Raw genomic sequence first — 13,885 nt, forward strand, 5'->3', positions numbered from 1 at the left:
CTCTTTCCAGATTCCTGCTGGATCTTCCCAATTTCCTTCCCCTCACCACACCAAATTGTGTGACCTTATGATTTCACCCACCTCATCCTCACCCTCTGTTCCTTCCCATTCTTGGATCCTCATACACTTTTCCCTAGTTTTCTATTTCTACAACAATGGTTTTATGCATTATTTGTCATTATGTGACTGATTTATTTCAGTCAGCATAATGCTCTCCAGTCTCTCCCAAGTTAGGTAGTAATTTTCAAAATCATTGCTCCTGAGTGCTACCTAGGATTCTATTGAGTGACTGTATCACAATTTCTCAATTTGACTGTGGCTGGACATTTGGGCTGTTTCCATATTCTTGTGATGGTGAATAATGCAGCTATAAACTTTGATGCATAGTCTCCATTTGTGTCTCAGTTCTAATTTCCTTGGGATATATTCCCAGCAGTAGAGTCTCAAAATCATATGAAATTTCTATGTTCAGCTTTTTGAGGAAATGCCAAACTGCCTTCCAGGGTGGTTGTACTACTTTAAAATCCATCAAGTGTATGACTGTTCCCATCTCTCCATATCCTCTCCAACATTTAGTACTTGTTGTCCAGTTAAACTTTTCCACAGTTATTTGGGTAAAATGGTATCTCACTGTGGTTTTGATTTGCATCTTATTACAGTGACTTTGCTCATTTCTTCATGTGTTTGCCATCTGAACGTCTTCCTCTCTGAAAAGTCTTTAAATGTGTTTTGCCCATTTTGTATTTTAGGTTATCAGTCTTTTTCTTGTGGAGGCCCTGCAGAAGTTTGCTAATATCTGCTAAGAGATCCTTGTTTAAGACAGTACTTCCAAATGTTTTTCCCTAGTTGGTAGGTTTTCTTTTCACCCTATTGGAAAAAGCTTTTGATGCACACAGTAATTTAGTCTTTAGAAGGTCTCATTTATCAAATTTTATCCTGTCCTGGTTGTGTACTTCTGGATGTATTTGTCAGTCTCTTTGGCTAGGCCTTCTAAGCTTGTTCTCACTTTGTCTCATGATCTATGAGTTTATATTGTAATGAAATTCAAGGTAAGTATGTATTGTATCTAAACCTTTTGGAAATATTGGAGATATTTGAGGGTTTTTAATTATTTAGCTTTAAACTTTTCACTTTCTTTAAAGATTTATTCTTTTATCTTCATGGCACAGTAAGTTGTCTGCAGATACATTTTTAAAGGATTTTATTTTCTAAGAACTTATTCAATGTACATATCATAAAGTTCATAAAATTAAAATTCGCAGATAAGCTTTTTCTTTACTGATTTGTGGACATCAGTCAAAGAGTTCCGGCAAAAAGACTATATTGGACTTTGTGTGGGTGCGTATATTTATATTTCAGGATATACATATTTTAAAAATTACTTTATTTGAATTAGTATTTACAAATCATATTGGATTTTTGGTCATTCATAGACATTTTGCTTGAGAACAGTAATTACAACTGGTTAATGTAACTTTCTATTACAATGTCTAATTAAGTATATAACTTTATTTACTCAACATCTTTTTTTTTGTACATTTAGTGAAAGTTTACAAAAGGATTGGTTTTCATTTATTCATATATACACATTTTACTCCCAACACTTCCCCCAATTCACTTTGTAATGCTTGTCCTTGTCCAGATTGTTGATCAACACATGTTAACATCTCATTGTCCTTTGCTTTCAGACTGTCCTTCCCTTTCCCTATTCTAGTGCAGTGTCCATTATCTATCCATTCTTTCCCTTCTACCCTGTATCCATCCTGTTGTTATAAAAGTGGTCTTCTGCAGTATGTGTCCTTTTGTGACTGAGATGTATCACTCAGGTGTTTTTGTTGTTTTTTTTTAAAATGTAATTTTTTGCACTACCCAGGGATTCTTTTTTTAAAAAAATTTTTAATTTTTATTTTATTATTTGTGTGTACCGTCAAATCAGATCTGACTGGTACAGGAGGAGGTTGTCCCTCCTTCCCCGGCAGAGCATCTGGTGGATTTGAACCGTGCACCTCTGGGATTGTAGTGCAGCTTCTTGCCACTAGGCCACAGAGCTCCCCTGTATCACTCAGTTTTACGTCATCCAGAGTGATCCATGTCGTGCAGTGTTTTACAAACTCATTTTTCTCAATTCTGCCTAATACTTCTTTATTTGGATGTACAAGAGTTTCTCTAGGCATTTGTTGTTCATGGGCACCTGAGCTGTTTCCAATACTTTGCTATTGTGAATAATGTTGCAGTAAACACGGGTGTGCATACATCTGTTTGTCTTACAGCTCTGATTTCTTTGGGATATATTCCCAGTAGTAGGATAGGTGGGTCAATGGTATTTCAATTTTCAACTTTTTAAAGACACTTCAGACTGCCTTCCATAGTGATTGTACTTTCCTACCAGCAGTAGATGAGAATTCCGATCTCTCTGCATCCTTGCCGGCATTTCTTTACTGTCCTGTGAAACTTTGTTATCGTTCTTGGGGTGAGATATATCTCACTGTTGTTTTGACTTTCATCTCTCCAGTGATAGTGATAGCTATTGATTTTGAGCATTTTTCTCTCATGTATTTACCATTTAACCTGATGAAGAAAAATGTAGCACAGTGATTGGAGGAAGGCCCATCTTACAAAGACTGGTCCTTTGAATAGGAGATCATGCTTGGAAGGGTAGAGGGTCGGAGGAGGAGAGGAGACCCTGATTAAGGCGGATTCACACAGTGACTGTGGCAATGGGGTCAGGTATGTCAGAGATGGGGAGCTTGGCTCTGGAGGGAGTAAGATTCAGAGACATTATTCATGCACTCACTATAAATTGTAGTCAATTTGACTATTGTTTTTGTGTACACTGACCCATAGTTGACCCTCCAGTAGGTTTTCAGAGGCAGTAATCGCACAGAGATTGTCCATCCTTCTCCCACGGAGTAGCTGGTGGATTTGAACTGCATGCCTTCTGGACTGAAACACAAATTCTTACCAGGAGGGTCACCAGAGCTTCAACTGTACATACCATTAACGTTACATGACAGGAAAATACTGAAGGTTAACCAAAAATGGCTAGAGCAGTACATGGACAAAGAACTGTCAGAAGTTCAAGATGGGTTTAGAAGAGGCCATGGCACCTGGAATATTATTGCTGGTGTTAGGTGTGTCTTGGCTGAAAGCCGACTGTGTTTTATTGACTCTGCAAAGGCATTTGATTGTGTGGATCACTAACAAACTATGGCTAACATTAAGAAAAATAGGAATTTCAGAACATTTCATTATCTAGACCAAGAAGTTGTTGTCCAAACAGACCAAGGGATCACTGCATGGTTTAAAATCAAGAATGATATGCATCAGGGCAATTTCCTTTCTCCATACCAATTCAACCTGTATGCAAAATTGAATTTGAGCAAATCACTCAAGAACATGGACTTATGAAGAAGCATATGGATTCAAAGACTGGAGGAAGATTCACAAATATAAATGGGGCATAAGCTTGCTTGCTGTAAATGAGGTCATGAGGATGCTGGCTATCGATTGCCAAAACCCTATTTAACACAAACCAGAAAACAGACTGACCTTGGAAAATGACATTGATTATCATAGATCAGAGAGTGACGCCAACTGTAATTGCCGTTGCAAGTATGGTTACATTATTGAAGCATATACTCATTTTGAAGGCCCACCACATGTAGTTTTAGCACGGATGGCCAAAAATCCACAGTGCAACCCTACTTCCTCAGAGGTGTATCCACTTGCCAGCACTATGTCATTATTTAATTGGCAGAGCCTTTGTCTCTCCCCTTCCACAAGATGTTACACAAGTCCATTACATTGATGACCTTATGCTGATTAGACTGATTGAGGATGCCGTGACAAGGATATTAGACTCATTACTAAGAAACTTGCAGGCTCATTCACACACTCTCCTCACCAGTGAGTCAAAATGTACTCGTAACTAATCCTCAAGTAGATTTTCAGAGGCTATAAATCACAAGATTGCCCATCTATGGCCTGAGGAGCAGCTGGTGGAGTCCAGCTGCCTCGTTTGGGGATGGCAGCACAATTCTTTACTCTCTAGGCCTCCAGATCTCTTTATTTGCAGGCTAGATGGGTGAAGCAACAAACAGTTCAGGCATCTTGCACCTCAGTGAATATTCTTTGAGTATAAGTGACATGATTTAAGTCAAGACAGTTCTTCTAAAGAGAGCATAAGTTATTTCATCTGGGCCCTTCTCAAAACTGAAAGGAAGGCACAATGCCTGCTGGGCATCTTTACATTTTAGAGACAAAGCATGCCTCCTTTGCATGTACTATGACCTACTTATGAAGTAACTCCACTTCTGAGCTGTTGGAACTGCCCTATTTTCACTATGGTTGATAGACGTTGATCTACTCTGCTTCATATCACATACAAACATCAATTAAAAATTAATTACAAACCTAAATGTCAAAGTTAAGACTGTGAAGCTGTTGGAAGACAGAACTGGGTGAAATTGCTATGTCCCTGATTAGGCAGTGGGTTCAAAGAAAGACCGCCAAGACATGAAGAAAAGACAAAATATAAAAATTAGTTATTAAGTAAAGAAACTTTTATATTCTTCAGTAGGCCAAATCAATCCTAGGCAGAGAGTGAAAGGACAATGCACAGAATAGGACAAAGCATTGATAATCACATACGAACTAGCAGTTGTGTATACAGAATATAAAAAAAAGAAATTTTACAATTGTTCTGGGTAATCAGGCACAAAAGATTTCTAAACCTGCATGTGTGAAGAGATTTGATTCTAGGTAAGGAGGCCTCACTCAAATTCCTTGCAAATATCAGGCTTCTACTAAGCATGTTTCCTCGTATGAATGATGAGATTTGACTTGCACCCAACACGTGCCCAAGACTTCTCTCCTCACAGTGGGTTCTCTGGTGTTTGAGGAAAGGTAATTTCCAGACCAAGGTTTACCCACCCCTTGCAAACAAAGCTTTTCCAATGCATGTGCTCTCTGGTGTGTGATAAGAGTTGACCTCTGGATAAAAGTTTGCTCACACTCCTATAACATGCAAATTTGAAGCTTCTCCCCTGTATGTCTTCCTCAGTGTATACCAATATTTTTTAAGTGGGTAAAGTCTTGCCTACACACCGTGGAAATATAAGGCTTCCCGAGTGGGTCTTCTGATGTGTGAGCAAAGATGACTTTCTGATAAAGCTTTGTCCACACTCCTTGCAATAATATGGCTTCTCACCTGAGTGTGTTCTCTGGTGTACAACAAGAGTTGACTTCTTACTAAAGGTTTTCCCACACTCCTTGCAAACATAAGGCTTCTCCCCTGAGTGTTTCCTCTGATGACAGGTGAGATTTGATTTATTTATGAACTTCTGTCCACACTCATTGCAAACATAAGGCTTTTCCCCTGAGTGTATCCTCTGATGACAGATGAGAGTTGACTTACATATAAACTTTTGTCCACACTCCTGGCAAACATAAGGCTTTTCCCCCGAGTGTATCCTCTGGTGTCTGAGGAGACTAGGCTTCTGTCTAAAGGCTTGACTACACTCCTTGCACACATAAGGCTTCTCCCCTGAGTGTATTCTCTGGTGACAAATAAGATTCAACTTTGTTGTAAAGTTTTGCCCACACTCTTGGCAAGCATAAGGCTTCTCCCCTGAGTGTATCCTCTGGTGTCTGCTGAAATTTGACTTGCTAGTAAAGTTTTTCCCACACTCCTCGCAAACATAAGGCTTCTCCCCAGAGTGTATCCTCTGGTGATTGATGAGATTTGACTTATTGATAAACTTTTTCCCACACTCCCTGCACCCATAAGGCTTCTCCCCAGAGTGCATATTCTGATGGGAGATGAAATTTGCCTTACTTATAAACTTGTGTCCACACTCCTTGCACACGTAAGGCTCCTCCCCTGAGTGTCTCCTCTCGTGAGAGATGAGATTTGACTTACTTATAAACTTCTGTCCACATTCATTGCAAACATAAGGCTTTTCCCCCGAGTGTATCCTCTGGTGTCTGAGGAGACTCGGCTTATGTCGAAAGGCTTGACTACACTCCTTGCACACGTAAGGCTTCTCCCCTGAGTGTATCCTCTGGTGACTGATGAGATTCCAGTTCCTGGAAAAATTTTTCCCACACTCTTTGCAAACATAAGGCTTCTCCTCAAAGTGTATCTTCTGGTGACAGATGAGACTTGACTTGCTGGTAAATTTTTTCCCACACTCCTTGCAAACATAAGGCTTTTCTCCTGAGTGCAATCTTTGGTGATTGATGAGATTTGACTTACTGATATACTTTTTCCCACACTCCTTGCAAACATAAGGCTTCTCCCCTAAGCGTATCCTCTCATGAATAATGAGATCTGACTTACTGATAAACTTTTTCCCACACTCTTTGCACACATAAGGCTTCTCCCTTGAGTGTGACCTCTGGTGTCTGATGAATTGTGACCTGTGGGAAAAGCCTTTCTCACAATCCTTGCAAATGTAAGGCTTCTTCCCTGAGTGTGTCCTCTGATGTGTGATGAGATTTGACTTGCAGGAAAAACTCTGTCTGCAGTCCTTACAAATGTAAGGCTTCGCCCCTGAATGTATCCTTTGGTGACAGATAAGATTTGACTTACTAGTAAAGCTTAGACCACACTCCTTACAAGTATAAGGCTTCTCCCCCAAGTGTCTCCTCTGGTGTGTGATGAGATTTGATAACTGCACAAAGTCTTGCTGATACTCATGGCAAAGATATACTTTCTCATGGAAAAGAGTCATCTGGTTTGTGGTAAAGTTTAATTCCAGGCCAGAGTCTGGGACTTCCTCAATACACCTAAATGATCTAAATGTTGAGGTGTGTAATTCCTTCACCCTTTGCTTTCTTTCCACACAGTTCACACTTCGGGCTTTGTTAGGCCCCAGGTCTACTCCTGTGTCTTCTCTGGGGTTTGCTGACTGTCCTTGGGGTGGGATGACAGTGCAGCAGGCATCCAGTGCACATTCCCTTGAAGTTTCTCTCTTCCCTTGTGTGCATTCACTCCAGCAGCTCTCATTATTCTCCTGTTCAGCTTGCTGCTTCTGAGGTCCCAGGCTGAACCCTTCTGGGTGGATATGATGTTCTGCACAGAATTCTGGGAAGATCTGTAGCACGTGCTGGCTGGGGAACTGCTGACAGCAGCCAGCCAGAAGGCAAGAAGTGCAGGAGCAGCCTTTTGGCCTTGTTTCTGTGGAAGAAAGAATGTTTCCATTAGAGCAGTTGTAACTGCGTCTGCCTGGGTTGCCTTTGTCTTTTGACAGGCAGCCCCTCAGCTCTGGAATCTAAAAGTGGCACAAGGAAAGGAATGACTAGATAAACAAAAGGTTAATGGGACAAACCTGTTGATCTACTTCTAAAAAATCATAGTATTTATTAACAGTTGGCATAATCAATAATCAACCTGATGGCAAGTAAAACAGTCTTACTGTCACATTTGGGACAATGTATACAGTACAAGTTGTTTCAAACCAGTAACTGATTTGCGTCTCAGTTTTACAAATTACACTTTCCTCTGCAATCCAGAGATGTTCTGAGAGAATAGCCTTTAAAGTGTTTGGCCTCTAATGAAAAGGGTGGTGGTGTGAATCCGTCAATCTAGTACGTGGTGAAATGTGTGGGCATCTGATTCCACAAAGGGTTACAATCTTCTGATCCCAATGGTGTAGTTACACTGTCCGACAGAGTAACTAGAAATAGGAAGAAAACTCAGTACCAGAGAAAAACTGGTGATTGCAATGCAGATAATGCATTTCTACTGCATGTCTGCCAGACTAGGAACTTATCAAGCAAATCTCAGACACTGCTTCTGCCTCACAAACAGCATACAAAAAAGTTAATCTTGCCTTGTTCTCAAAGCATCTACCGCATAGACACACTGGCATAGCCTACATTTAGTGAATGCAACACTAAGTTCATGATGACTACAAAAGCAGCCATTGTAACTTTTCTGAATATAAAAGGGATTGAGAGACAGAAAGTCACTTCATTTGGCTGGCACACACATATAAGAGACAGTGTTTTACAACAGTAGCATCTAAACGTACCCAAGTACAAGGGAATAATGGTCAGGATCAGTCTAAAACTGATTCCCATGAGATAAAGGTATGTGAGATCCCCACTTTCCCGTTTGACACCATCCATCATCTCTATGGCACCTTCAATTCCCTTCTGCATTTGATAAGTCATTGCAAACACCATATAGTGAACTAAGTGGTCTACTAGAAAGGAAATAGGTACAACAGAGATCAAGATCCACACACTGTAACCAAGAATCACAATCTACAAAGCAAGTCAGGAAAGTCTCCCCATCAGTGCACGGTGGCTCTCTCAGGTCCTCTGGATAGTGGACGTTGAGGATTTAGACAGAGTCTACACTAACCACCAGGGTTCTATTATTATTTAGTGGAAGCTGGTTTGCACTATGTAGGAACTCTGTCACACAGGAAAAACTATTGCTAGAGCCAACTGTGTCTCCTAGAAATGCTACATGATAGAGCAGATTTGTCCTAGAGCAATTTGAGGCTGTAAATGTTACAGAGGCAGATTGCAACCACCTTCTCCTAAGGAATGGCCGATCGGTCAGTCATTGTTACTTTTGTTAGCAGTCAAAGGGAACGAGAAGTTGGCCCCCAGGACTCCTCTGACACATAATGCTATTGTTGTGTGCCACTGAATCTGAACTGACTAATAATAGCCTTTCCATCCAGTTTGTTTTCAGAGGCAGTGGAAATGCACAGGAGGACACTGACCATCCTTCTCCCACAGAGCAGATGGTGGATTTGAACTGCATGCTTTTGGGATTACAGGGCATCCAGGATACCAGTGCTTCCCTGACACATAATAGGGAGCCAGGATACAGCAAATGAATTAATGAAGGAAAAGAAAGGAACGTTTACTCACTCAAGGATAGAAGATTCCTATAGATCTCCAGCATCACTTCTTTGTACAGGCTCTTCTGCTCAGAGCTCAGTGTCTCCCATTCTGCCTCTGTGAAGTCCACACTCACATCCTCAAATGTAACACATGCCTAGAGTAAGCCACCCAGAGAAATACAATAGTTCACTGTTAATTTTCAGTGTGCAGAGTTTAACTTGCCCTAAAAGTCAGCATCTAGCTATTCAGTCCCTCCTTTTCAGAGAACACATTTCTCAACAGTCAATTCTTCTGCAGAAGATTGTATCGGCTTTTTTGATAAAGTCTGAGAAGAGCAACAACTAATTAAAAAACCTGGACTGAAGTTTTAAAAAAACAGTAATGGAAGGACGAATACTACCTATAACCATGGTTATAAAGCAGGAGTGACATGGAGGACTGAGGGGACTCTTTAGGAAGAGAGTGGATAGATAATGAACACTGCATTAGAACAGATGAGGGAAACAGTTATTTAAAAAGAATATATAATTAGGCATTATATATATGACAAGAGTCCAGAATATTTTTTTTTCTAAAAAAGAATGTAAATTGGGGCGGGGGGGAAGAAGGAAGCAGAGGGAGGTAAACGTGCAATAATAAATCAATAAAAACTTAACGTTTTGGTAAGCTTTTGTTAAAATCACAATTAAAAACAAACAAACCCAAAACACACCCTTAATTTGTCCTACAAAAAGTTACTTAAAATTGGTGACCACTTTTCTCAGATACTACTTTCCTGTCTAGGAGGGAGAATCCAGTCCTTGGTTAAAAAGCAAGCAAAGTAAGAAATGCAAAGGGGTGGCAGGAAATGAGTTTTACTACAAAGAGTACAGTATTGGCGGATTACTATTACAAAGTTCCCAAGCTGGTGTTCTTCTAAATGATCGATTCTGATGGAGGCAAGAGCTCTCATTACTTCTACTGCCAAGTTCAAAACCATCAATGATTCTATATTACCGATAGATTCTCTGAGGTTCCTATAACGTGCCACCACCTTCTGTCATAGCACTTTGTAGTCCTTTGATCAAGTCTGAGGTTGCATCCCAAGGGGCGGGTTGGTAGACCAAGAAGTTGATGCCTGCTTGTGGGCACTTCTCTGCCTGGACGCATCCTACATTCTCGCATGCCACCACATTTGTGGTCCTACAGAGGTGCTTTAACAGCCCATTCACGATTGGACGCTGAAACGACAATTTGGCCATTTAGATGCTCGACAACTACTTCTACATGGTGCTGAGTCTTTGCACACTGTGCCAGAACTCTCAAGAGCGCCATGGTGTTCCCCAGTTGTGCTCTTTTCTGGCCGCAGCCAAAAACTCCAGATTCCAGGGATTGTGGTTTGTTACCTGGGGGTGAATAACACTGCTATGAACATTGGTGTACAAATCTGTTTGTGCCTCAGGTCTAATTTTCTCAGGGTAAATTCCAAGCAGTGGAACAGGTGGGTCATATGGAAATATCTATGATCAGCTTTTTCTTTTAAATTTTATTTTTTTATTATTTTTGTGTGAGTGTACCATCAAATCAGATCTGACTGGAACAGGAGGAGATTGTCCCTCCTTCCTCGGCAGAGCATCTGGTGGATTCGAACTGTGCGCCTCTGGGATTGTAGCTGCAGCTCCTTACCACAAGGCCACCAGAGCTCCCCTATGATCAGCTTTTTAAGGAAACATCAAACTGCCATCCCGAGTTGTTGTACCATTTTACAATCCCAACAGTATAGAAGAGTTCCTAATTCTCCACATTCCCTCCAACTTTATTATTTGCTGCCCTGTTAAACTTTGTTACTGCTACTGGAGTGAGATGGTATCTCATTGTGGTTTTGATTTGCATCTCTCTTACTGCCAGTGATTTTGAGCATTTCATCATGTGTCTGTTGACCATCTGAATATCTTCCTCTGTGGAAAGTCTTTCCATGTCTTTTGCCCATTTTGTAATTGTGTTATCAATCCTCTTCTTGTGGAGGCCCTGTAGGATTCTGTAAACTTTTTATGAGACCCTTCTCTGAAATGGTATTGCCAATGTTTTTTCCTAGTCAGTTGGTTTTCTTTTCACTCTGTTGGAAATGTTTTGATGCACATAGGGATTTGATTTAATCTTTAGAAGGTCCCATTCATCAATTTTATCCTCTCCAGATTGTGCATTACTAGCCGTATTTGGCAGTCTCTTTATACCATAGACTAGGCCATCTAAGCTTGATCTCTGTTTGTCTCTTATGAATGTTATGGTTTTGGGTTTTACTCTTAGGTCTCTGATTCACCTTGAGTTTATTTTTGTGTATTGTGTGAGATGTGGATCCTGTTTCAGCTTTCTGCAGGTGGAAGTCCAGTTCTGTCAGCCTCTTATGCTGAAGAGGTTGTCAATTCCCCATTTGATTGGTTTTATTTCCTTGTCAAATATCAGTTGACTATAGATAGATGGGTCCATTTCTGGGTTCTCAATTCTGTCCTATTTGTCTAGGTACCAGTCAATGTAACAATATCATGCTGTTTCAGTTACTACTGTGGTCTAGTAGGTTTTGAGGTCAGGGAGTGCTATGCTTTCCACATCATTTTTGGTTTTCAGAAGTGCTTTGCTTATTCAGACCATGACTATATTCTTGTCACTGTCATCACATACCAGCCAAACCACTAAGAACCACAATCCAGCTGATATGTCACAGAGTCTTAACCACCACAGATGATGTTAATTTCTATTTACTTTGGCATTAATTAGTGCCAGATTAGGTGGATGTAGTCTAAAATCATCCTAAATGATTAAAACGAAATGTTTAATGAGATAGTCAATTCAATGCATGAGAATAATGCGAATGCCTATAGATATTCTGAAGAATTTATTAGATCTACTTAAAAACTTGCACAAAAGACAATTTTGTGCATTATCCAACATAAGAAAACGGGACAGAATAAAAGCATTTATCTGGTTAAACTTTCTTGAATTTATGAAACTTAATTTATGAAAATTATTTAATTTTTAGTATTAAATGATATATACAAAACAACTAGGTTCCTTGTTCTGGAAATAAAATTTTCTTAGGTTTCTAATGTAATGACTTAATTTACTCTTTATGCAGTATTCCTGGGAGACAAAGGATCGGGCACAGACTGATGTGTAAAATTATTGAGTCAACACCAAGACACAGGGCTTTGAAAACCTTAGATTTAAATAAATTAGTATTTTCCATTAGTGTACAGCAACATCAAATACGTCTGAAATGTCATGGAAAGCCACAAAAGATTTCTTTCTTGTGCATACATTTAAAAGCAGCCACAAAATGGGCTTACTTAACTATGTCAAATGTTTCCCCGAGCTCTGGTGGCCTAGTGGCAAGAAGCTGCACTACAATCCCAGAGGTGCATGGTTCAAAGCCACCAGATGCTCTGTTGAAGAAGGAGGAACAATTTCCTCCTGTACCAGTCAGATCTAATTTGACAGTACACACACACACACACACACACACAAATAAGAAAATTAAAAAAAAACAACCAAAAACAAACTATGTCAAATGTTTCAAAGAAGTAATTTCACACTTTCTCTGACTCAAAATGTTTTGTTAGTCACATCTGCCTGATACTAGAAGAGAATATAATATTATGTCATAAAGTTAGTATTTCAGTTTCTAACTTGGACCAGGAGGCCGAGGAAGGAAAGGGTCCTGTGGGGAGCTGGGTGCCCTGTGACACCCGATTTATTTCCCTCTGATGGTGGAGGTAGGGTCTTCTATACTTTTAAGGGGAAATAATAAAAGAGCTGTTTTCCTCAAGGGGGATAAAAAAAGAGAGAGAGAGGAACGAACTGGTGGGGCGGCTAGGGAAAATAGTGCAACAATGAATGAATGGAAATCCAAAATCTCTGTAAATGTTCATTAAAATTAATAAAATTTTTTAAAAAATTAAATGTTTTCCCTTAAAAGGAAACACACCTTAAAGGACCATGAAAGAATATAGTCTAACAGTAAGTCTGTGCTCTCCATGAAGAAGTTCAGGGGTTACAGTTTGGCCCCACAAACACCCTAAATCACCCCGGAGTGCACGAATCCCCACTCCGTCTGCACATGACTATTCCAACCTCAGTCAAGTTCATTGCAGAGACAACTCAGAGACAGGAGGGTCCCGCCAGGCGCCCCCCTCGGAAATCAAGGCTGTGTCTCCCCAGATTCCTTCACCCAAATGTCTGAGCCGCCAGGGCTCCGCCTCCTCGCCTCACACCCCGCAGACTCACACCCGCCGTCACCCCAACTTCACCCCGGGCTGGAACGCGGGCACCGATCACGCCGCTGGGGTCCCTCCCGCTCGGAAAACCCAGCGGAGGCCCCGGACCCGCCAGGTCGCGAGACGAGCCACGACTGCTGGTCCCCAAACTCGGCCGACTCGGGGCTCCCTTCCGCCGTCACTCAAGTCGCCTGTGAGCCACACGGTTAACTCACCGGACAACGGCCATTGTGACCACAGTGTCTCTCCTTTAAATACCCCTTCATCACCCTGCGAGTTAGTTGCCGGAAGAAGCCACTGTCACTGCGTGCGTAGCGCTCTGTGACGTCACCGCGCACCTGAGAACGAGGCCGCTGTACGACCCCGCCCCGCGGCGGGCGTGATGGCGTCATGCTACTTGCGGCGGCTGCTCGGAGGCCTCCGTGTACCTTTTTTTAAATTAAATTTTATTAATTTTAATGAACATTTACAGATATTTTGGATTTCCATTTATTCATTATTGCACTATTTTCTCTACCCTTCTCCCCACTTTGTTCCTTTTTTCCCCCCTTGAAAGTCTGTTTTAATTGTCCCATTGCCACAGTGCTTGTCAAAGCCAGTTCTGATTAATCTCGTTTGTCATTTGCCATTCCCTATCACTCCTCCTTGAGAGAGACTTCACCCTGATTCATAAGGAAAAGGGGATGGTGTATTCTCTTAGCTACTTTCTGCTGAAAAGGGACGCTGTAGGTTTCAGGGTGAAGATCTACTCTCACTACTCTAAAGGGCCT

General features: G+C 41.0%; 1 pseudogene; it reads right to left on the reverse strand.

Annotated features, from left to right (window-relative positions):
* Positions 1-4,585: 4,585 nt before the first annotated feature.
* Positions 4,586-13,507, reverse strand: LOC102855865 (annotated as a pseudogene).
* Between the last annotated feature and the right edge of the window lie 378 nt (positions 13,508-13,885).

This window comes from Elephantulus edwardii, unplaced genomic scaffold (genome assembly GCF_000299155.1).
Source record: "Elephantulus edwardii isolate Elephantulus edwardi_28Jun2011 unplaced genomic scaffold, EleEdw1.0 scaffold00236, whole genome shotgun sequence".
In the NCBI taxonomy this organism is placed as follows: domain Eukaryota; kingdom Metazoa; phylum Chordata; class Mammalia; order Macroscelidea; family Macroscelididae; genus Elephantulus; species Elephantulus edwardii.